Source organism: Protopterus annectens, chromosome 1.part2, assembly GCF_019279795.1.
Source record: "Protopterus annectens isolate FY-2018-M chromosome 1.part2, PAN1.0, whole genome shotgun sequence".
NCBI lineage: Eukaryota > Metazoa > Chordata > Ceratodontiformes > Protopteridae > Protopterus > Protopterus annectens.
The window spans coordinates 529,125,419-529,147,541 of record NC_056727.1 but is presented as its reverse complement, the minus strand read 5'-3'; the positions used below and the strand labels follow the sequence as shown (position 1 = coordinate 529,147,541).

The window sequence follows — 22,123 nt, the reverse complement described above, 5'->3', positions numbered from 1 at the left end:
GTAGATCAGTTTAGCATGTATAGCCATAGCTGGGGAAACAAGGATGTAACATATATTCAGGAATGGCTGCACTAAATGTGTTGTAAAATGTACTTTCTTGTAAACATTTTGTATTTAGGAAACATACAAGTACTGCTATGCCTCTTGCAGCACCTGTGTACAAAGATGGGGTAATTTTCCAAAGCAGAAAAAATATTACTGATAGGAAATAGAATGCTGCATGAATTTAGTTGATATGATAAAATGAGAAACAACATACTGGTGATGAGGCTAAGCTCCTAATAAATCAAGGAAATCCGTAAAGCACCTTGAAAATCAATCTTCTCCAGCATGATGAAGATTTACCCAGGTAAGAGGAACGGTGTCAAAAAAAAGGTACCTTTAGCGAATTACAGATAAAGACAGGATGATATCTTCTGAAGCCTGTCTAAACTGAAAAAGCTTAAATAAAACAGCTAATTTCTCTTGTTAAACTGAAAGAGACACCCTACAAATGTAGGACAAACAAAAAATAGACACTAAACTCTTATTGATCCTCTCCACAGAAATCTTTAGTAAAAGGCGAAAGATTTATGCGTTTTGAAGAGAAATCACAGTACATTCAAAGTATGTATTTTCTTATATTAAACAACTACCACAAACATTTAGCTTGCTGCAAGTATAAGTGTTGCCATTTTAAGAACACTAGGCAAGTGGCAATGGCCTTGACCTTCAAAGGTCAACAGTCTCAATGACTTGAATATCCACAGCGGAGACAAACATTCCACAGGAATCACAGCAATGCATTGTGGGTATGCAAATATGTTTAGCCATCTATAGCGATAGCTGGGAAAACAATGATGTCTACATATATTCAGGAATGGCTGCACTAAATGTGTTCTCAAATATACTTTCTTATAAAGATTTTGTATTTAGGAAACGCACAGGTTGTCACAAAACAACTGCACACCAGGTAATGCTATGCCTCATGCAACACTTGCAGACAATGATGCAGAAACATCTCTGCTGGACAGAGGCACAGGCAACTAATCTTAGGGGATGGCGAAAGCCAACACATTCCGGCGAGGCTTATAAATGCCTTTGGGCAGATAGCCTAGTACCTGCCTACCTATGAACATTTCCAAAGCAGAAAAATATTACACACAAGAAACATAGAGCTGCTGATTTAGTAGAAAGAGAAATGTCATCTAGTGATGTGACAAAATTCCTAACACCTCAACGAAACCATTAAAGTGTTTTTAAAAACAAAATTCTCCTCCAAGCTGAAAACCGTAAGATATACACATGTAAGGGGAATACTTTCAGAAAATAAAAGGAGCTTATGGGAAATTATAGAGAGAAGGTATGACATAATATGACACCTACTTAAATACAATATTAAGATCAAACAATTAATTTCTCTTATTAAACAGAGAAACCCTGAAAATGTAGGGCAAACAAAAAATAGCAATTAAACTTTTATTGATCATCTCCATGGAAAGCTTTATAAAAAGGCAAAAGATTTATGTATTCCGAAAAGAAATACGAATATATGTAAATATATGTATTTTCTTACATTAAACAATGACCGCAAATATTTAGCTTGCTGCAAGTTTATGTGTTGGCAATTAAAGAACTTCTATATGACTGACAACTGTCTGGTTATCAGGCAGAAACAACAAGGGTGACATCTCATTGACTTGACATGTGCTTCACAGCTGAGACAAACATTCCTCAGGAATCAGAGCAATGCACTGTAATTAGGCAAATATTTTCAACTGGATCAACTTTAAAACAGCAAATTACCATAATTAGAAGTTATGTACCTACCATAACGTTCCATGTTAGTTGTTTTCTCTCACCTTCTTTCTTGCTGGATGGGTTCGGAGCCGATCCTTGGCTCCGACTCGGCACTTGCTAAGCTCGAGAGTCACTTTTACCAGCTCGAGGCAGCCCCATATCCCATGATGCAAGGCGATAAATACCCAGATCTCGTTTTGTACCTAGAGGGACAACTGCCTAGCATAAAAACTTTCCACTAAGGAAAGAAGAGCAACTAGCCTGAAGGGCTGTAAAGGGAAACCAGATAATTAAAACTAGAACTAACTGGTGCCCAAAAATCTTCCAGAGACAAGGGAGATCAATGTCTGTCCAGGCAAGGGGGACAGGAGGGAGGTTCGCAAGAAAGAAGGCGAGAGAAGACAACTAACATGGAACGTTATGGTAGGTACATAACTTCTAAATGTTAAGTTGTCAATCTCGCCTTCATTCTTGCTGGATGGGACCGCGTCCCTAGCACCTGTATCCTGGGTGGCTGAACCAAAACTGGCCCTACTCCTGGAGGCCAAATCCAATTTGTAATGAGAAACAAAGGTATGAGTAGTGGCCCAAGTGGCTGCTGCACAAATAGTATCTAAGGGTAGCCTAGCCTGAAAAGCTGTAGAAGTGGCTAGGCCTCTAGTGGAATGTGCCTTTGGTTTTGAGCACAGTTGTTTGCCCCTAAGTTGATAAATGTCAGAAATGGTGGAAGACAACCATCTAGATAAGGTCACTTTGGAAACAGGGTGGCCTTTCTTATTTTCAGCACAAGAAAGAAAAAGCTGATCAGACTTCCTGAATTGCTTTGTTCTGTCCAAATAATATCTGAGTTGTCGGTGAACATCTAGACAATGCAATTTTTGTTCTGATCTGTTGGAATAATTAGGAAAAAATACAGGGAGATCAATGGTTTGGTTTAAATTTGTTTTTGAAGCAACCTTGGGCAAAAAGGATGGATTAGTTCTCAATGATACTCTGTCCTTGTGGAAGACCAAATATGGGGGACGAACAGAGAGGGCATGAAGTTCTGACACTCTCCTAGCCGAGGTAATAGCGACAAGGAAGAGTGTCTTCCACGAAAGAAACTTTAGTGAACACGAAGCAGCTGGCTCGAAAGGAGGAAGAATTAAGGATGTCAGCACTAGATTTAGGTCCCATTGTGGAGGAGGACTCCTGACAGGAGGTCTCAGGAGAAAAACTCCTTTCAGAAAAGCTTTACAAAGCTTGTGGGACAATGTTGTGATCTGCAAATCCGACATGAAAGTTCGAGATTGCAGCCAACTGAACTTTGACCGTGGAAGATGAAGAACCCGAATGAAAGATTTCCGCTAGAAAATCCAAAACTGCATGAACAGGGGCAGTAAAGGGATCTATATTCCTCGATTTCACCCAAAGGGAGAAACGTTTCCACTTGCTAGAGTAAATCCTTCTAGTAGAGGATTTAAGGGAAGCTACTATGATATCTCTAATGGGGTTAGAGATCATAGGAAGCCTGGCTAAGGAAGGAAGTGGAGCAACCAAGCTGTGAGGTTGAGAGAAGGGATGGACCGATGCAGCTGACCCGATTGGTGTATCAGAAGATCTGGCACTGGGTCCAGATGCCACGGCTGCACCAAAAGATGACGATGAAGGAACGGAAACCAAATTTGTCGAGGCCAATACGGGGCAATGAGAATCATTTTGGCTCTCAAAACGGTAGCTTTCTGGAGTACCTGTGGTATCAATGGAAAAGGAGGAAAGGCATAAAGAAGTCCCTGGGGCCAATCTTGGGTAAGAGCGTCTCTGGGGGGATGGCCCGGAAGTGGGAAGAGAGAGAAGAAGACTGGGCATTTGCTGTTTTGGGGAGTAGCAAAAAGATCGCAACATGGGAGGCCCCACTTCTGAAAAATCTCCTCCACTATAGATTGCTTGAGAGACCACTCGTGAGGCATGAGTATAGCTCTGCTCAATCTGTCCGCTAAAATGTTGTTTTTCCCAGGGATATGTGTTGCTACCAGAAACCGATGAGAGGAGATCGCCCATTGCCAAAGTCTGAGAGCCTCTCGACACAAGGGATAGGACTTGGTTCCGCCCTGCTTGTTGATGTACCATACTACGGACATGTTGTCCGTGTGAACTGCAATCGTTCCTAAGGGAAGAAAGTCGTTGAGGGCTTGCAACGTTAAAAGCACTGCTCTCATCTCTAGGACATTTATGTGCAGGTGGTATTCGAACGGTTGCCACGTGCCATGAACCAGCCTGCCCTGATAATGACACCCCCACCCGATCAGGGAGGCGTCCGTAGTGACTGTGGCTACCGGGGCCGGGAAAACAAAGGGTCTGCCCTGATGGACTTGGGGAGAAGAAATCCACCAGGATAGATGGTTTTTGCAAGTTTGTGTCACCAGGATCTGGTGACGCATGGGAAGTTGTTGGTAGGACCATTGTGTGAACAACATCCATTGAAGGAGATGCATGTAAAAACGGGCCAAAGGAAGAAGAGTAATGGCAGCTGCCATGAGGCCCAATACTTTTAGGGCCAGTCTGGCTTGCACCTTTTTGCTGGCAAGGATGATCCGCACGTGGTTTTGGATATCTAAAATTATCTGGCTTGTTTGGTTTGCTGACATCCGAGCAGTGTCTAAATTTGTGCCTATAAAAGTAATAGATTGGCAGGGCAATCAGGAGGATTTTTTGTAGTTGACCGAAATTCCTAACTGAGTGCAGAGATTTAGGGTGTAATCGCTGGCTTGGTGAAGTTGATGCCTGGTGGTGGCTGAGAGGAGCCAGTCGTCGAGATACGGAAACACCTGGAATCCTTGACGTCTCAGGTGAGCCGTGACCACTGCCATGCATTTGGTGAACACTCTGGGGGCTGTAGTGAGACCAAAGGGCAGGGCTCTGAATTGAAAATGATTGGACCCCAGCCGAAAGCGGAGAAACCTTCTGGAGCGTCTGTGGATTTTTATGTGATAGTACGCATCCTGAAGGTCTATTGAGCACATCCAGTTGTCTTTGCCTAAGAAGGGCAAAATCGATTGAAGTGTGACCATCCGAAATCTTGTCTTTTCCACCGACTTGTTGAGTCTGCTGAGGTCCAATATTGGTCTCCAATCTCCCGTCTTTTTGGGAACCAAAAAGAACCTTGAGTGGATTCCGGGCTCTGAATGGTCTGTTGGAACTGGCTGAATGGCCCTTTTTTGTAGAAGCTTTGATACTTCTAATTTTGCGATTTCCCTTAGACCGGGTGGAACGTCTGGAAGGGAATTTTTGTGAGGGAAGGGACTTTCCTCGAAAGGAATCTTGTAACCCTCGGATATGATCGATTGTACCCATTTGCCTTGCGAAAGGGAAAGACAGGCTTCTGGGTACAGCGATAATCTTCCCCCGACTGCCTCCAAGGGTGGACAGTCGGGCAACACCTCAGGGATGCTGGAAGGGCTTGTCAGAGAGAGGCTCTGTGCTGCCCTGGTTCTGTGGACCCCCTCTGCCCCTAGGGCGGCGTCTATTGTTATTACCCCCTCTGCCTCTAGGGGTAAACTGACCACGTGTGTCCAGTGTGACTCCCTGAGATTTTCGGAACCACATCTTTCCCCCCTTCTGTCCTTTGGGGTAAGGCCTAGAAGGGGTGGAAAAATGGACTCCTACTGCAGAAAGAGTCTTGCCGTCTTGCTCACACCTGGTCAACGTATCCTTCACCTGAGGACCACACAATGTTGACCCATCGAAGGGAGAGTTTGTGAAGGACGCCTTAAAGGGGTCTGCAAAATTACAGAGCTGCATCCAGGACAGACGTCCGAGAGCCACTCCTGTGCCTGCAGCTCTACTCGCTCCATCTGCTGCATAAGAAATTAGCCACATGGATAAGTTGGTTATGGAGTTAAGGATTCCTAGCTGAGAAGCAATCTTCTCCTGAGCCCCTGCAGCTGAAGGATCCTGTACTACTTCACCTAATTCTTTAAGGATGTCCCTTTGAAGTCTGGTGAAGTGACATAAATAATTCAGCGAACGCATGGCAAAGGTCGCTGAGGAAAACATCCGCTTACCATACCTGTCCATGGTCCTAGAATCCTTGTTAGGAGGATGGACTGGTACGGAAGGATCTGCAAGTTCCTTCTTGGTGGCGGCCGCCACCACCATGGCATCAACAGGGACACCTTTTGTAAGAAATTGTTTCTCGGAAGGGGCTGTAATAAATTTAGAAGGCCTCCTGGGAACTGGTTCCACGGAATCAGGAGATGCCCATGCCTTCCGAGCTATCACCTCCATGAGGGGGTCAAAAGGCGGAGACACCCAGGAGGTGGAGGGTCGAGATCCAAAAGCCTCTAGGTATACCGACTCATCCTCGGAGGGATTAATGGAGGGCCAGTTTCCCCTCTGTTTTAGGAGTTCTAGGATGTCTGAAAAAGAGACATCCTCAGAGGGGGATCTTGGGGACCACTCCGACTCATCTAAGTCAGTATCTGAAGTTGTAAACTCAGGGGAATCTAGGTGCTTCCTCTTACAGGTCCTCTTACGCGGAGGATCTCCTGACGGATCAGGAGAATCCTCGGAAGAGGGGGTTCTTCCCAGTGGGGAAACCTGAAGCGATGGATCTCTCGGTCCGGGAGCAAGAGAGTGGGAAGAGACATCTACAGGCACCATAGAGGGAGGAGCTAAAAGGATAGACTGCTGACTGAGCCCGGGGGCCAGCACACTCCTCATCACCTCGAAGGCTCCCCTCCCAGGGAGATCCGAGAGACCCCGCTCTGAAGAAACAGGGGCTCACGGGCCCACCGAAAGGGAAGGCTCCGAGGCAGATGTTGGAGCCGAGCTCACCAAGTCGAAGCCCCGAGAGGAAGAGCAGGGTCGGACAAGGGTCCGATGCCACTCACTCCCTCGGAGCAGACCAGGGAAGCCCGACCACCGGATCCCTCCAAGGAAGGTCTCGAGGAGGAGATAAGAGTAGAAGCTGAAGGAGCAGAAAGGGATGGTATCTGCCCCACAGCCGTAGCAGTGACTATTCCAATAGACTCCGGCTCCGAGTTCTGGAGGAGAGTTGAAGGAGGAACTTGAAGAGGGTGTGGACTAGTAGTCATCTGTTGAGATGGACTATGAAGCATTTGGGCTAGTGCCTGTGATTTTAACAATCTGCTTACCACTCTCTCCAAATCATGGTCTGAGAGCCTGGAAGACCTAGATGATCGGCTCCGATGGCTCCGCTCCGAAAGAAGAGGAGAGGTCAGAGCTGAAAGTATAGGCTCCAAAGAGGGAGACCTGGACCGCTTCCTCGACAGAACCATCGGAGCCGAAGAAAACTCGGTTCCAGACGGAGCTGACAACTTATCGGCTCCAAGCCTGGTCAAAGATGTATCCGCTCCAGCCGGAGCCGATACAGGCAAGGAAATAATGGTATTGGAGCTGGCCGGCGCCGATACCGAAGCCTTAGACACATGGTGATCGGAGCCGGTCGGAGCCGACACCAATGTGGCAGTTAAAGTATCGGCACCGATAGCCATCGGTGCCGAAGATTTAGTCAAAATAAGATCGGCTCCAGCCAGAGCCGATCTCGACTCCAAAAGAGTCGGAGCCAGGGCTGAAGGCTTAGATGCAGAAGCCTTGGCCTTGGAGGTCTTAGAGGGCTGACCCGAAGCAGACTTGGTCGGGGAGCCCTCTGGTTTAAGTAAGCCCCTTAAGATTAGCTTATTTCTCCTTTCCTGCAGGAGACTCTGGCTGAAGGAGTGACAAATAGCACAGGAGTCCTGCAGGTGGAGAGGTCCCAGGCAATAAATACAAGAAGTGTGACCGTCTGTCAGAGACATCTTCTGACAGTAAGAGTCACACTTCTTGAAGCCTGAGACCCTCGGTTCTTTGGACATGGTGAGAAGTACACAAACACTCTACTCACACAGTCCCAGACTCAGAAATTTTACTTTAAAGGGAGAAAACAAACTCACACACACACCCTGACAGGAAGGGATGGAGGGGAGTAAAGGTCCGACTAAAATAAAATAACTAGGGAAACAGTACACTATGAGTCAGAGACTCTAAAACTATCTAAAAGTGACAGTATACTAATAATCTGTGAGAAATATATGGAATGGGGTGAGTAAATTCAGAATAACAAATTACTTACCAAGAGCTGGTAAAACGAGGACCTCATCAGCCAAGCGGCAAACGAGATCTATGTATTTACCGCCTTGCATCATGGGATATGGGGCTGCCTCGAGCTGGTAAAAGTGACTCTCGAGCTTAGCAAGTGCCGAGTCGGAGCCGAAGATCGGCTCTGAACCCATCCAGCAAGAATGAAGGCGAGATTGACAACTTAACATCATCCATTTGCAGACAGTGAGATGAAAATCACAAAAGATTACATTACCGATCGTTCACATCATCGGAAGGTTTCACCACCTAAGTAAACACTTGGACAGCATGAAATAAAAACTACCTGAAGCAAATAAAACACCCCCCACACCCACACTAACTAAATACACCAACTCTGAGATCTCACTACAAAGGAGAAAAGGGCAAAGTTCACTATCTTGGACAACTGCCTCGTTTCCCGGTGAAAACTTCTAATGCTGTGACTGTTCGGTAATGTAAAGTGTCTGCAACACGATGTTATGGTAATTCGATATTTTAAAGTAGATCAGTTTAGCATGTATAGCCATAGCTGGGAAAACAAGGATGTCTACATATATTCAGTAATGGCTGCACTAAATGTGTTCTCAAATGTACTTTCTTGTAAACATTTTGTATTTAGGAAACATACAAGTACTGCTATGCCTCTTGCAGCACGTGTGTACAAAGATGGGGTAATTTTCCAAAGCAGAAAAAATACTACACACAAGAAACATAGTGCTGCTGATTTAGTAGAAAGAGAAATGTCATCTAGTAATGTGACAAAATTCCTAATACCTCAACGAAACCATTAAAGTGGCTTGAAAAACAACATTCTCCTCCAAGCTGAAAACCGTAAGATATACACATGTAAGGGGAATACTTTCAGAAAATAAAAGGAGCTTATGGAAATTATAGAGAGAAGGTATGACATAATCTGACACCTACTTAAAATGACAATATTAAGATCAAACAGTTAATTTCTCTTATTAAACAGAGAAACCCTGAAAATGTAGGGCAAACAAAAAATAGCAATTAAACTCTTACTGATCATCTCCACAGAAAGCTTTATAAAAAGGCAAAAGATTTATGTATTCCGAAAAGAAATACGAATATATGTAAATATATGTATTTTCTTACATTAAACAATGACCGCAAATATTTAGCTTGCTGCAAGTTTATGTGTTGCCAATTAAAGAACTTCTATGTGACAGACAACTGTCTGGTTATCAGGCAGAAACAACAAGGGTGACATATCTCATTGACTTGACATGTGCTCCACAGCTGAGACAAACAGTCCTCAGGAATCACAGCAAAGCACTGTAATTAGGCAAATATTTTCAACCGGATCAACTTTAAAACAGCAAATTACCATAACATCCATTTGCAGACAGTGAGATGAAAATCACAAAACATTACATTACCGAAAGTTCACATCATCGGAAGGTTTCAACACCTAAGTAAACACTTGGACAGCATGAAATAAAAAATTACCTGAAGCAAATAAAACACCCCCCACACCCCCACTAACTAAATACACCAACTCTGAGATCTCACTACAAAGGAGAAAAGGGCAAAGTTCACTATCTTGGCCAACTGCCTCCTTTCCCGGTGAAAACCTCTGATGCTGTGACTGTTCGGTAATGTAAAGTGTCTGCAACACGATGTTATGGTAATTCGATATTTTAAAGTAGATCAGTTTAGCATGTATAGCCATAGCTGGGAAAACAAGGATGTCTACATATATTCAGGAATGGCTGCACTAAATGTGTTCTCAAATGTACTTTCTTGTAAACATTTTGTATTTAGGAAACATACAAGTACTGCTATGCCTCTTGCAGCACCTGTGTACAAAGATGGGGTAATTTTCCAAAGCAGAAAAAATATTACTGATAGGAAATAGAATGCTGCGTGAATTTAGTTGATATGATAAAATGAGAAACAACATACTGGTGATGAGGCTAAGCTCCTAATAAATCAAGGAAATCCGTAAAGCAGCTTGAAAATCAATCTTCTCCAGCATGATGAAGATTCACCCAGGTAAGAGGAATGGTGTCAGAAAAAAAGGTACCTTTAGCGAATTACAGATAAAGACAGGATGATATCTTCTGAAGCATGTCTAAACTGAAAACGCTTAAATAAAACAGCTAATTTCTCTTGTTAAACTGAAAGAGATGCCCTACAAATGTAGGGCAAACAAAAAATAGACACTAAACTCTTATTGATCCTCTCCAAGGAAATCTTTAGTAAAAGGCGAAAAATTTATGCATTTTGAAGAGAAATCAGAGTACATTCAAAGTATGTATTTTCTTATATTAAACAACTACCGCAAACATTTAGCTTGCTGCAAGTATAAGTGTTGCCATTTTAAGAACACTAGACAAGTGGCAACGGCTTTGACCTTCAAAGGTCAACAGTCTCAATGACTTGAATATCCAGAGCGGAGACGAACATTCCACAGGAATCACAGCAATGCATTGTGGGTATGCAAATATGTTTAGCCATCTATAGCGATAGCTGGGAAAACAATGATGTCTACATATATTCAGGAATGGCTGCACTAAATGTGTTCTCAAATATACTTTCTTATAAACATTTTGTATTTAGGAAGCGCACAGGTTGTCACAAAACAAGTGCACACCAGGTAATGCTATGCCACATGTAACACTTGCAGACAATGATGCAGAAACATCTCTGCTGGACAGAGGCACAGGCAACTAATCTTAGGGGACGGCGAAAGCCAACACATTCCGGCGAGGCTTAAAATGCCTTCGGGCAGATAGCCTAGTACCTGCCTACCTATGAACATTTCCAAAGCAGAAAAATATTACACACAAGAAACATAGTGCTGCTGATTTAGTAGAAAGAGAAATGTTAACTAGTGATGTGACAAAATTCCTAATACCTCAACTAAACCATTAAAGTGGCTTGAAAAACAACATTCTCCTCCAAGCTGAAAACCGTAAGATATACACATGTAAGGGGAATACTTTTAGAAAATAAAAGGAGCTTATGGAAAATTATAGAAAGAAGGTATGACATAATCTGACACCTACTTAAAATGACAATATTAAGATCAAACAGTTAATTTCTCTTATTAAACAGAGAAACCCTGAAAATGTAGGGCAAACAAAAAACAGCAATTAAACGCTTATTGATTATCTCCACGAAAAGCTTTATTAAAAGGCAAAAGATTTATGTATCCTGAAAAGAAATATGAATATATGTAAATCTATGTATTTTCTTACATTAAACAATGACCACAAATATTTAGCTTGCTGCAAGTTTATGTGTTGCCAATTTAAGAACTTCTATGTGACAGACAACTGTCTGGTTATCAGGCAGAAACAACGAGGGTGACATACCTCATTGACTTCACATGTCCTCTACAGCTGAGACAAACATTCCTCAAGAATCACAGCAATGCACTGTAATTAGGCAAATATTTTCAACCTGATCTACTTTAAAACAGCAAATTACCATAACATCCATTTGGAGACAGTGAGATGAAAATCACAAAACATTACATTACCGAACGTTCACATCATCGGAAGGTTTCACCACCTAAGTAAACACTTGGAGAGCATGAAATAAAAAAACTACCTGAAGCAAATAAAACACCCCCTATATCCCCACTAACTAAATAAACCAATTCTGAGATTGCACTACAAAGGAGAAAAGGGCAAAGTTCCCTATCTTGGCCAACTGCCTCCTTTCCCGGTGAAAACTTCTGATGATGTGACTGTTCGGTAATGTAAAATGTCTGCAAACAATGTTATGGTAGTTCGATATTTTAAAGTAGATCAGTTTAGCATGTATAGCCATAGCTGGGAAAACAAGGATGCCTATATATATTCAGGAATGGCTGCACTAAATGTGTTCTCAAATGTACTTTCTTGTAAACATTTTGTATTTAGGAAACATACAAGTACTGCTATGCCTCTTGCAGCATCTGTGTATAAGGATGGGGTAACTTTTCAAAAGCAGGAAAAATATTACTGATAGGAAATACAATGCTGTGTGAATTTAGCTGAAATGATAAAATGAGAAACATCATGCTAGTGATGAGGCTAAGCTCCTACTAAATCAAGGAAACCCGTAAAGCAGCTTGAAAATCAATCTTCTCCAGCATGATGAAGATTTACCCAGGTAAGAGGAATGGTGTCAGAAAAAAGGTACCTTTAGTGAATTACAGATAAAGACAGGATGATATCATCTGAAACCTGACTAAACTGAAAACGTTTAAATAAAACAGCTAATTTCCCTTGTTAAACAGAAAGTGACACCCTACAAATGCAGGGCAAACAAAAAATAGACACTAAACTCTTACTGATCGTTTCCACGGAAATCTTTAGTAAAAGGCAAAAGCTTTATATGTTTTCAAAACAAATCAGAATACATTTAAAGTATGTATTTTGTTATATTAAACAACTACCACAAACATTTAGCTTGCTGCAAGTATAAGTGTTACCATTTTAAGAACACTAGACAAGTGGCAACTGCCTTGACCCTTAAAGGTCAACAGTCTCAATGACTTGAATATCCACAGCGGAGACAAACATTCCACAGGAATCACAGCAATGCATTGTGGGTATGCAAATATGTTTAGCCATCTACAGCTATAGCTGGGAAAACAATGATGTCGACATATATTCAGGAATGGCTGCACTAAATGTGTTCTCAAATATACTTTCTTATAAACATTTTGTATTTAGGAAACACACAGGTTGTCACAAAATGACTGCACACCAGGTAATGCTATGCCTCATGCAACACTTGCATACAATGATGCAGAAACATCTCTGCTGGACAGTGGCACAGGCAACTAATCTAAGGGGACGGCGAAAGCCAACACATTCCGGCGAGGCTTATAAATGCCTTCGGGCAGATAGCCTAGTACTACCTACCTATGAACATTTCCAAAGCAGAAAAGTATTACAGACAAGAAACATAGTGCTGCTGATTTAGTAGAAAGAGAAATGTCATCTAGTGATGTGACAAAATGCCTAATACCTCAACAAAACCATTAAAGTGGCTTGAAAAACAACATTCTCCTCCAAGATGAAAACCGTAAGATGTGCACATGTAAGGAGAATACTTTCAGAAAATAAAATGAGCTTATGGAAAATTATAGAGAGAAGGTATGACATAATCTGACACCTACTTAAAATGACAATATTAAGGTCAAACAGTTCATTTCTCTTATTAAACAGAGAAACCCTGAACATGTAGGGGATACAAAAAATAGCAATTACACTCTTATTGATCATCTCCACGGAAAGCTTTATTTAAAGGCAAAAGATTTATGTATTCCGAAAAGAAATACGAATATATGTAAATATATGTATTTTCTTACATTAAACAATGACCACAAATATTTAGCTTGTTGCAAGTTTATGTGCTGCCATTTTAAGAACTTCTGTGTGACAGACAACTGTCTGGTTATCAGGCAGAAACAACAAGGGTGACATATCTCATTGACTTGACATGTGCTCCACAGCTGAGACAAACATTCCTCAGGAATCACAGCAATGCACTGTAATTAGGCAAATATTTTCAACCAGATCTACTTTAAAACAGCAAACTAGCATAACATCCATTTGCAGACAGTGAGATGAAAATCACAAAACATTACATTACCGAACGTTCACATCATCGGAAGGTTTCACCACCTAAGTAAACACTTGGACAGCATGAAATGAAAAACTACCTGAAGCAAATAAAACACCCCCTACATCCTCACTAACTAAATAAACCAATTCTGAGATTGCACTACAAAGGAGAAAAGGGCAAATTTCCCTATCTTGGCCAACTGCCTCCTTTCCCGGTGTAAACTTCTGATGATGTGACTGCTCGGTAATGTAAAGTGTCTGCAACACGATGTTATGGCATTTCGATATTTTTAAGTAGATCAGTTTAGCATGCATAGCCATAGCTGGGAAAACAAGGATGCCTACATATATTCAGGAATGGCTGCACTAATGTGTTCTCAAATATTTTGTATTTAGGAAACATACAAGTACTGCTATGCTTCTTGCAGCACCTGTGTACAAATATGGGGTAACTTTTCCAAAGCAAAAAAAATATTACTGATAGGAAATACAATCCTGCGAGAATTTAGATAATATGATAAAATGAGAAACATCATGCTAGTGATGAGGCTAAGCTCCTAATAAATCAAGGAAACCCGCAAAGCAGTTTGAAAATCAATCTTCTCCAGCATGATGAAGATTTACCCAGGTAAGAGGAATGGTGTCAGAAAAAAAGGTACCTTTAGCGAATTACAGATAAAGACAAGATGATATCATCTGACGCCTGTCTAAACTGAAAACGCTTAAATAAAACAGGTAATTTCTCTTGTTAAACAGAAAGAGACACCCTACAAATGTAGGGCAAACAAAAAATAGACACTAAATGCTTATTGATCCTCTCCATGGAAATCTTTAGTAAAAGGCGAAAGATTTATGCATTTTGAAGAGAAATCAGAGTACATTCAAAGTATGTATTTTCCTACATTAAACTACCACAAACATTTAGCTTGCTGCAAGTAAAAATGTTGGCATTTTAAGAACACTAGCCAAGAGGCAACTGTCTTGACCCTCAAGGTTCAGAAGTCTCAATGACTTGAAATGATCACAGCTGAGACAAACATTCCACAGGAATCAAAGCAAGGCATTGTGAGAATGCAAATATGTTTAGCCATCTACAGCCACAGCTGGGAAAACAATGTTGTCTACATATATTCAGGAATGGCTGCACTAAATGTGTTGTCAAATATACTTTCTTATAAACATTTTGCATTTAGGAAATGAACAAGTACTGCTATGCCTCTTGCAGCATCTGTGTACAAAGATGTGTTGCCATTTTAAGAACTACTATGTGGTGCTGCGGTAGCGTTGTCACCTCACAGTAAGACGTCCTGTTCGATTCTCAGCTAGAGCGTCTTCTGTGGGGAGACATGTGTGAATTGGCGTACCTTCGTTGAAGGTTGTGCGTCAGGGCTGGCAACTCGGCACGTAAAAATCTAATGCCAATCATTAGCGGACCGGAGTTCCACTGTGGCGACCCCTAACCGGAAAAAGCCAAAAGACACAACAACTATGCAAGAGGCAACTGTCTGGTTATCAAGAAGCATCACCACTCTGGATATGCAAATACATTTAGCCATATATCACCATAGCTGGGAAAACAATGATGTTTACGTATTTGGGAACATAGTAAGAAAAAACAAACCTAAAGGTCCCAACTGCCACTCAATGATACAAAAAGGAATGAATGCAGCCAAATATCAAAGCAGCTATGGCAGAAAGTTCACAGTCTCAAGCTAAGTCAAGTTATAAAGCCACAAAATGTTCACAGCCACAAGCCAGGTCAGGTTATAAATCCACACGTCTTATTTCCAGATAAAATTCCTTTATTGCAAGTAAGTTACAACAGGTAAGCGCTTTCACAAACTTCTGTTTGCTTCATCAGACCATAAACAAGCAGACTCAGCCCCCCGTTTTTACACTCATGCAAATAGTCGAATTTCAAATGTACAAATTACAGTCAAGCCTATACTCAAAGCACCTCCCCACCATTAAATTAAAGCACTCACAATAAAATATACATCTAAGATGCATATAAAATAAGCAGAAAATAACAGAATCAAAATAAAATAAAGTAAAATAAAATCTGAAATTTGACTATTTTTTTCTTGTTCTTTTTTCTGGAAATAAGACGTGTGGATTTATAACTTGACCTGGCTTGAGACTGTGAACATTCTGTGGATTTATAACTTGACATAACTTGAGACTGTGAACACTCTGCCATAGCTGCTTCGATATTTGGCTGCATTCATATTTGGGAACATATCTGGGAATGGCTGCACAACAGGTCTTCTCAAATATACTTTTTAATAAACATGTACTTAGGAAATGCACAGGTTCTCATAAACTAATGATGTAAATGCAGATATCTTATTCTTAATGACTGCATGGAAACATTTCCATAGCATACAAAATATTACAGATAGGAAATATAGTTCAGTGTGAATTTAACTGATATAGTAAAATGAGAAATGTCATGCTACCAATGTGGCAAAATTCCTAATATATCAATAATACCAGTAAAGTGGGTTGAAAAACAAAATTCATCTGCAGGATAAAGATCATAAGATATTGAAAAAAAGCAATTTGCCTCTCACTGTCTGTTCTGCTGTTTTACTTTCTCTTAATTCAGTATCTATATAGCTGTTGGATAAAGTAGTGTATTCTGTAGCAAGAATTTGTTTTTACATCAAGAGGTCAGTGGATTTTCCATCTAGTGCAGTGGGAGGTAGACTGGTCTTTTTAGGTTGGAGAAATGATTTCTGTATATAGTTTTATTGGCTGGAAGGCTTTTTAATCAGCTTATTTTGTTTTTAGTGCCTTTACACATTCTATACAATTAAGTGGCTCTTGGCTCATTTATACAAAGTGAAGTACTTTTATTGAATAATCACAGTTTTATAAGCTGTTTAAAGTAGACTGCTGTATCTGTATCTTTAAGTTTGTTTGTGATAACATTTCACTCCAGACAATCCTTTACCATGTTTTTATATGACAAGGACTGAGATTATTTATCTAGTGGCAGTAGTTGTTTACCTGTTCTATCTTAGCTGGGAAGCACCCAAAAGGGCTCTAAGCACTTTTTTTTTTGCATTTCTCTTATATATTGTGACTGTACCTTAGCAGTTTAAAAAAGTACTGTCTACTGCTGCTTTAAGTAGTTAATTATACTGTATTACTTTGTATCTGTTAGTTGTAGGGCTGCTGAAGGTAATTTGTGTGTTCTTGTTACACTTGGCCTCCAAATCAGGTATTCTACATTAAGAAGGTGTTTTTCTGCACCCTTGTGGCAGACGTGCACTGATCTAACCTGTCTGAGTTGGGGACTGTTTGTGGAGGGCTTACTGTATTCTTTCCTGATTAGTAGTTAGCTTAAAACTTGTTTCTCTTTGCTCGTATTTAAGCCTCGTGTTTACGTGATGGTGCTCTTTGCTCAGTGGTGGATAGCAGTGCCCTGTATAGATGTAAAAGCCTATAAACTCATTTTTCCTCAGTTTTTCCCTAAATAGCTGTCAGTGAAACCCTTCCTAGCTTTTCTACTGCTCTAGGAGTAACTCAGTTGCTCACTGAGCAGTGCTGCCTTATTGATCAACCTTAGCCTGCACAAAGTATAGGTCTCTCTTGTAGTCTATCCTGTCAAATTAGCCCATTCCCTTCCCTAAAAAAATACAGTATGAGACTGCTATCATGGGTGGGCAGTTTCCTATCATCTCTCTGGCCAGCCTGATAGATGGGGGCATCCTGAGGAAATGTTGCAATTGTCTCATATACTGACAACCACTTACTCCTAAAAATAAATACTTCATGTGAGAGATGTACTTACACTTCGAAACTGTACGCAAAACTCTAACATAAGGAGACATTGAATACCAAACAGATTGTCAGGACATACACACTTCCCACACTAAATAAGGATACAATACATAAACCCACATATAGGGAGGTACTCACTAGTAACTTACCAGAAGATCAGAGCCCTGCCAAATGGAAACCATTTACACACACAACAATAATAAACAACCACAAGGCATAACAGTACACACACCAGTGTCTCAAGAAATGAGTCCATAAGCCATAGCACCACAAAACCTAATGTACAGCTCATAGTTGACTTCATTGTGAGACACATGGATGTTCCCCTCACCAGGTTGGATAAGGAGCGGATTATGGTTAGCTGCCTGTCATATGCCAGGACCCATCAAGATACTCAAGCACTGAAGTCACTCAACCACAAGTACTAGTATGACTCCTTCATATTCCACGTGGGGTTGAATGACTTAAGATGTACCTCAATGGACTATATGAAGAGAGACATGACTGAGCTCTCAGATTATGTGTCACAGGCAGGTATAAATCCAGCCTTAAGCAGCATTCTACCTTCTCCAAGGATGATCCCACAATACAAACAAAAATGATTGACTTTAACTATTGTCTTAGCTTCTGTTGTCAGTCCAAGGGGATCCAATATCTGTCAGCCTAGGAAGACATGGTCGACAGGCCATGCTGCTTTGCCAGAGATGGTCTGCACCTGTCTCTTCTAGGCTTTCAGATACTGGCAAAGGCATTAGCCACCCCTAGTGTGCCTTTTTAGGCAGTGTCAAAATAACCAACCTCCCAACATAACAAAAGAATCCTGTCTAGATAAACTCAAGGTACCGTTGCTTAATACTAGGATATCTAAACAAGAAACTGGACTTCCTGGAAGCACTCCTCACTTTGGAAAATTCTGACATCTGTGCAGTCACCGAGACATGATTCAAAGGCACAGAAAGCACCCTGGCCATACAGGGCTACAATGCCTTCCATACACTCAGACCACAAAATGAGCATGAAAGAACCAAAGGAGGAGGAGTATCCATCTTAAGGAGAATTACACATTGAGACTGGTCAAAAAGTATGACTCTCTTGAGCTACTCAGTGTCCAATTAACTATAGAAAATGCCCCCTACCACACCATAGCTAGCTATAGGCCCTCCACCATGACACAGGAAAAGCATACCGCATACACAGACTAACTGAAGTCACTTGCCATACAGCTCAGCACCTTACTCATGGGTGATTTTAATTATCCTACCATCGAGTGGGAAACCTCCATGACTACAATCCAAATGTTCTGGAACAGCTAATCAGCACACCCACAACAGGCTCAAATGTCCTGGACATAGTGCTCATTAAGATGGGAGATCATTGCACCCCTCCATGTGATGGCCTCCCTCATAAGATCCGGCCATAAATCAGTCTTGTTTGATATAAATATAAGACCAGACACCCCATCAAGCTCAAAAACAATTTTTCAAAGACAAATTACCCCCCTACTAAGTGATGGTATAAAAAGTTTCAAAGCCCCTTCAAACACAGATAACATGGACTTCTATGCAGAGGTGTACACCGATGCCCTGTATAACCACTTAAGCAATTGCACAGAATTGGCTGTACCTGACCAGATTAAAACCAGGTTTTGCCAAAAAAACAAGTCACCCTGGTGGATCCCTAGTATAAACAGGCTATACAACAAGAGAAAGAAATTCATATCCAACAACAAGAGGGAACTAGCTCAGCAGAGGCAGAAATCCCTCTCTATCTTAATCAAACAAATTACAGATCTTGTCAAGTCCTCTAAAGCTAATTACAAAACAAAAATAGCCTCCCTAGCTAAAGATAATCACAAGGAACTCTTTAACGGCATCCACAGTCTAAAAGGGAATGCCCAGCTATGTGCTGAACTGGTTGTGAATGGTACCACCCATACTCAAATGGAGGTAATAATAACTTGCTAGCTGACAGATTTGGAGCAAACTTCACTCCCCCTTCCCCTCCAATCACCCCCAAAGTATACCTGCCACCATTCCTTAGCCTATTATCTCAAAACAGTAGATCATCTCAGTGCTTCCCAAGGTTACAGACATGGCATCAGTGGGATCAGACAACGTCCAGGTTGCCTTTTAAACAACTTAAAACATGGCCTAACAGACCCACTTAGATTCCTGTTTAATCACAGCCCACAAACTGTCTATGTTCCAGTAGAATGCAAGACAGCAACAGTTATCCCTCTGCACAGAAGGGGACCGTCAACTGACCCTGGGAATTATAGACCCATAAAGCTTGACTAGACTCATCTGCGAGGCCTTGGAAAGAATCACTATAGTCATTTAGAAGAAACTCAATTATGACAGTAGAACAAAAGGACAATAAAAGAAAGTCATATGGAACAAAGGATCACTTGTTGTTAAATAAAGTTATAGTGGAGAACTGTAAAAAGGGTAAGAATCTAAGTATGGCATGTGTTGACTACAAAAAAGCATTTGATAGTATCCCACATTCATGGATAAAAGAGTGCTTAAAAATGTATAAGGTAAACCCTACACTGATTGACTACATTACAGTAACCAAGAAACAACAGCAGACCACTTTGCAATTAAGCAATGATAAAGGACAGATTATTATCCCAGGGATAAAAATTCAAAGGAGGATATTCCAGGGTGACTCTCCATCACTGTTACTATTCTGCCTTGCCATTAATCCATTAAGCTGTTTACTTAACAGCTTAGGGCATGGCTACAATTGGGCTCCTAGAAAACAAAAGTCTAATGACTTCTCATCTACTCTTTGTTGATGATTTAAAACTGTATAGCTCATCAGATGAGGATCTGAAAGCACAGCTGCAGGTTGTCAAAACTTTTTTCAGATGATATTAGAATGTCATTTGGTCTAGCAGGAAAACTGCAGCACCAGGAAAACATCAGTTTGGGACAAGAATGTAATATGAAAGAACTTGAGCAAAAGGGAGTGTATAAACACTTGGGAAATGAAGAAGGATCAGCAATAAAACATGAACAAATGCGAATAAAACTCAGTAAGGAATACCGCAGAAAACTTAAATCAATCCTGAGAACAGAATTGACATCTAGAAACAAGGTCCAATCTATAAACCAATTTGCTCTTCCTGTCCTACTTTACAGTTTTGCAGTGATTGACTGGCCCCAAAAAGTGTTGGATAGATTAGATATTAAAACAAGAAGGATGCTTCATGCTCACCAAATGGGGATGGGCCTCCTTGAAATTGATTACACATACAGATCTGCAATCATGGGACTCCACAGATAACTACTGACCTCACAAGATCCAAATGTAGTGAAAGGTTTGAAACATGAGGAGAATAAATCTAAGATGACTTCTCTACTTAATTTAGCAGAAGCATATCGACATCAAGCAGGAATGGAACTCAAACCAGAAGTAGATAAAAAACAGGCAGCAATTGAGTGTGCCAAAAAAACAAAAGAAAGAATATAAGGGTGAAGGACCAGATGAAAAGACAAGAAAGGGGGAAAAAGCATAAATATAGTTGCAACTATAGAAAACTTCTGGAAGAACCTCATGTTGATCAGGAATGAATGCAGGAATGGTTAAGGAGAGGCAAATTCAAACCAAGAAATTAAAGGTTAATAATGGCAGCCCAAGATAGTGGGCTATGTACACACTGGTTTACAAAGTCCATTGAACATGTGGGAGAAACGGACAAATGGAAAAGTCAAACACCTTGCTGCTGGTTGTGACACATTAATGGCAGAAGGACTATATACACTGAAAGGCATAATACTGTGGTGAGACTGTTGCACTGTGGGGATTGTGCAAACATTATGGTATTGAAGTGGCTGAAAAAGCCTGGAAACATAAGCCACAAAGCATCATAGAAAATGATGAAGTTTATATCACATGGGATCACCCATTACCAACAGTTCAAAAGATAGATGCTAGAAAACCGGATATAGTGGTCCAAGAAAAGAAGACAAAAGTAGCATTGATCACTGAAATCACCACACCCAGCAACTACAGTATCTTGACTACAGAGAGACACAAAGTCATAAAATACCAGGATCTGCAGGCAGAAATGAGAGCAATGTGGAAAAAAAGATACCCAGACAGCTCCAATAGTAGTAGGAACTACAAGTCTTATAAAAAGACTCTACAATCATTATTTAGATATGTTACCAATTCATGTAACCCCATAAGAATTGCAGGAGGAGTCATTACTGGGCACACTGCAGGTGCTGCAAAGAGCACTTTTGGCTGACATCAAAGATTGAAACAATACTAATTTCATGAATTTTAATCGTACTTTGACTTAGGAATGGGGTCCATTCATGTCATGGTATTAGAAACCCAAACGATTTGGAGAAATTACCTATGTCCTTATTAATAAGGTCTCTCACTTTTTGTAATCTCCAAACTCTGGACCCAACCCAGTTTAGATTTGTTAAAGGTATATCATGTTAAACATGGCTGACTTCTTCAAGAAAGTCACCAAGGCCCTGGATAAGGGAAAGACGGTCCATATTGCCTATCTTGAGCTAGCCAAGGTATGTGACACAATCCCCCACTCGGGTATTATAAAGAAACTTGCCCAGTTGGGAATTAACCCCTACATTACCAGATGGGTAGCCAAATGGCTCACCAACAGGACACATACTATCAAAGTGGGTGACTTTACCTGTAGCAAAAGACCAGTCACCAGTGGTGTACCACAAGGTACTGTGCTGGGTCCCTTAATGTTCAGAATGTATTTCTCAGGAGCCCAGGCAAACTTGGATGGCCTGTGGCTGACCAAGTTCGCTGACAACTGCAAACTGGGAGCAATCACTGAGTCCTTCAATAATGTTAAT

The 22,123-nt window shown here is 41.0% G+C and overlaps 1 protein-coding gene and 5 non-coding genes across 9 annotated transcripts in view; all 6 read right to left on the bottom strand.

Annotated features, from left to right (window-relative positions):
* Nucleotides 1-22,123, bottom strand: part of DHX57 (DExH-box helicase 57) — a 2,066,546-nt gene that overhangs the window by 880,194 nt on the left and 1,164,229 nt on the right. The gene's annotated exons all lie outside the window — the stretch shown is intronic.
* Nucleotides 484-600, bottom strand: LOC122792544. The gene has a single exon (XR_006363362.1). It is a non-coding gene; the product is annotated as a U5 spliceosomal RNA (small nuclear RNA).
* On the bottom strand, nt 10,051-10,166 carry LOC122792541. The gene has a single exon (XR_006363359.1). It is a non-coding gene; the product is annotated as a U5 spliceosomal RNA (small nuclear RNA).
* LOC122792560 lies at nt 12,159-12,274 on the bottom strand. Its single transcript, XR_006363376.1, has one exon. It is a non-coding gene; the product is annotated as a U5 spliceosomal RNA (small nuclear RNA).
* LOC122792566 lies at nt 13,092-13,208 on the bottom strand. The gene has a single exon (XR_006363381.1). It is a non-coding gene; the product is annotated as a U5 spliceosomal RNA (small nuclear RNA).
* Nucleotides 14,251-14,366, bottom strand: LOC122792550. Its single transcript, XR_006363367.1, has one exon. It is a non-coding gene; the product is annotated as a U5 spliceosomal RNA (small nuclear RNA).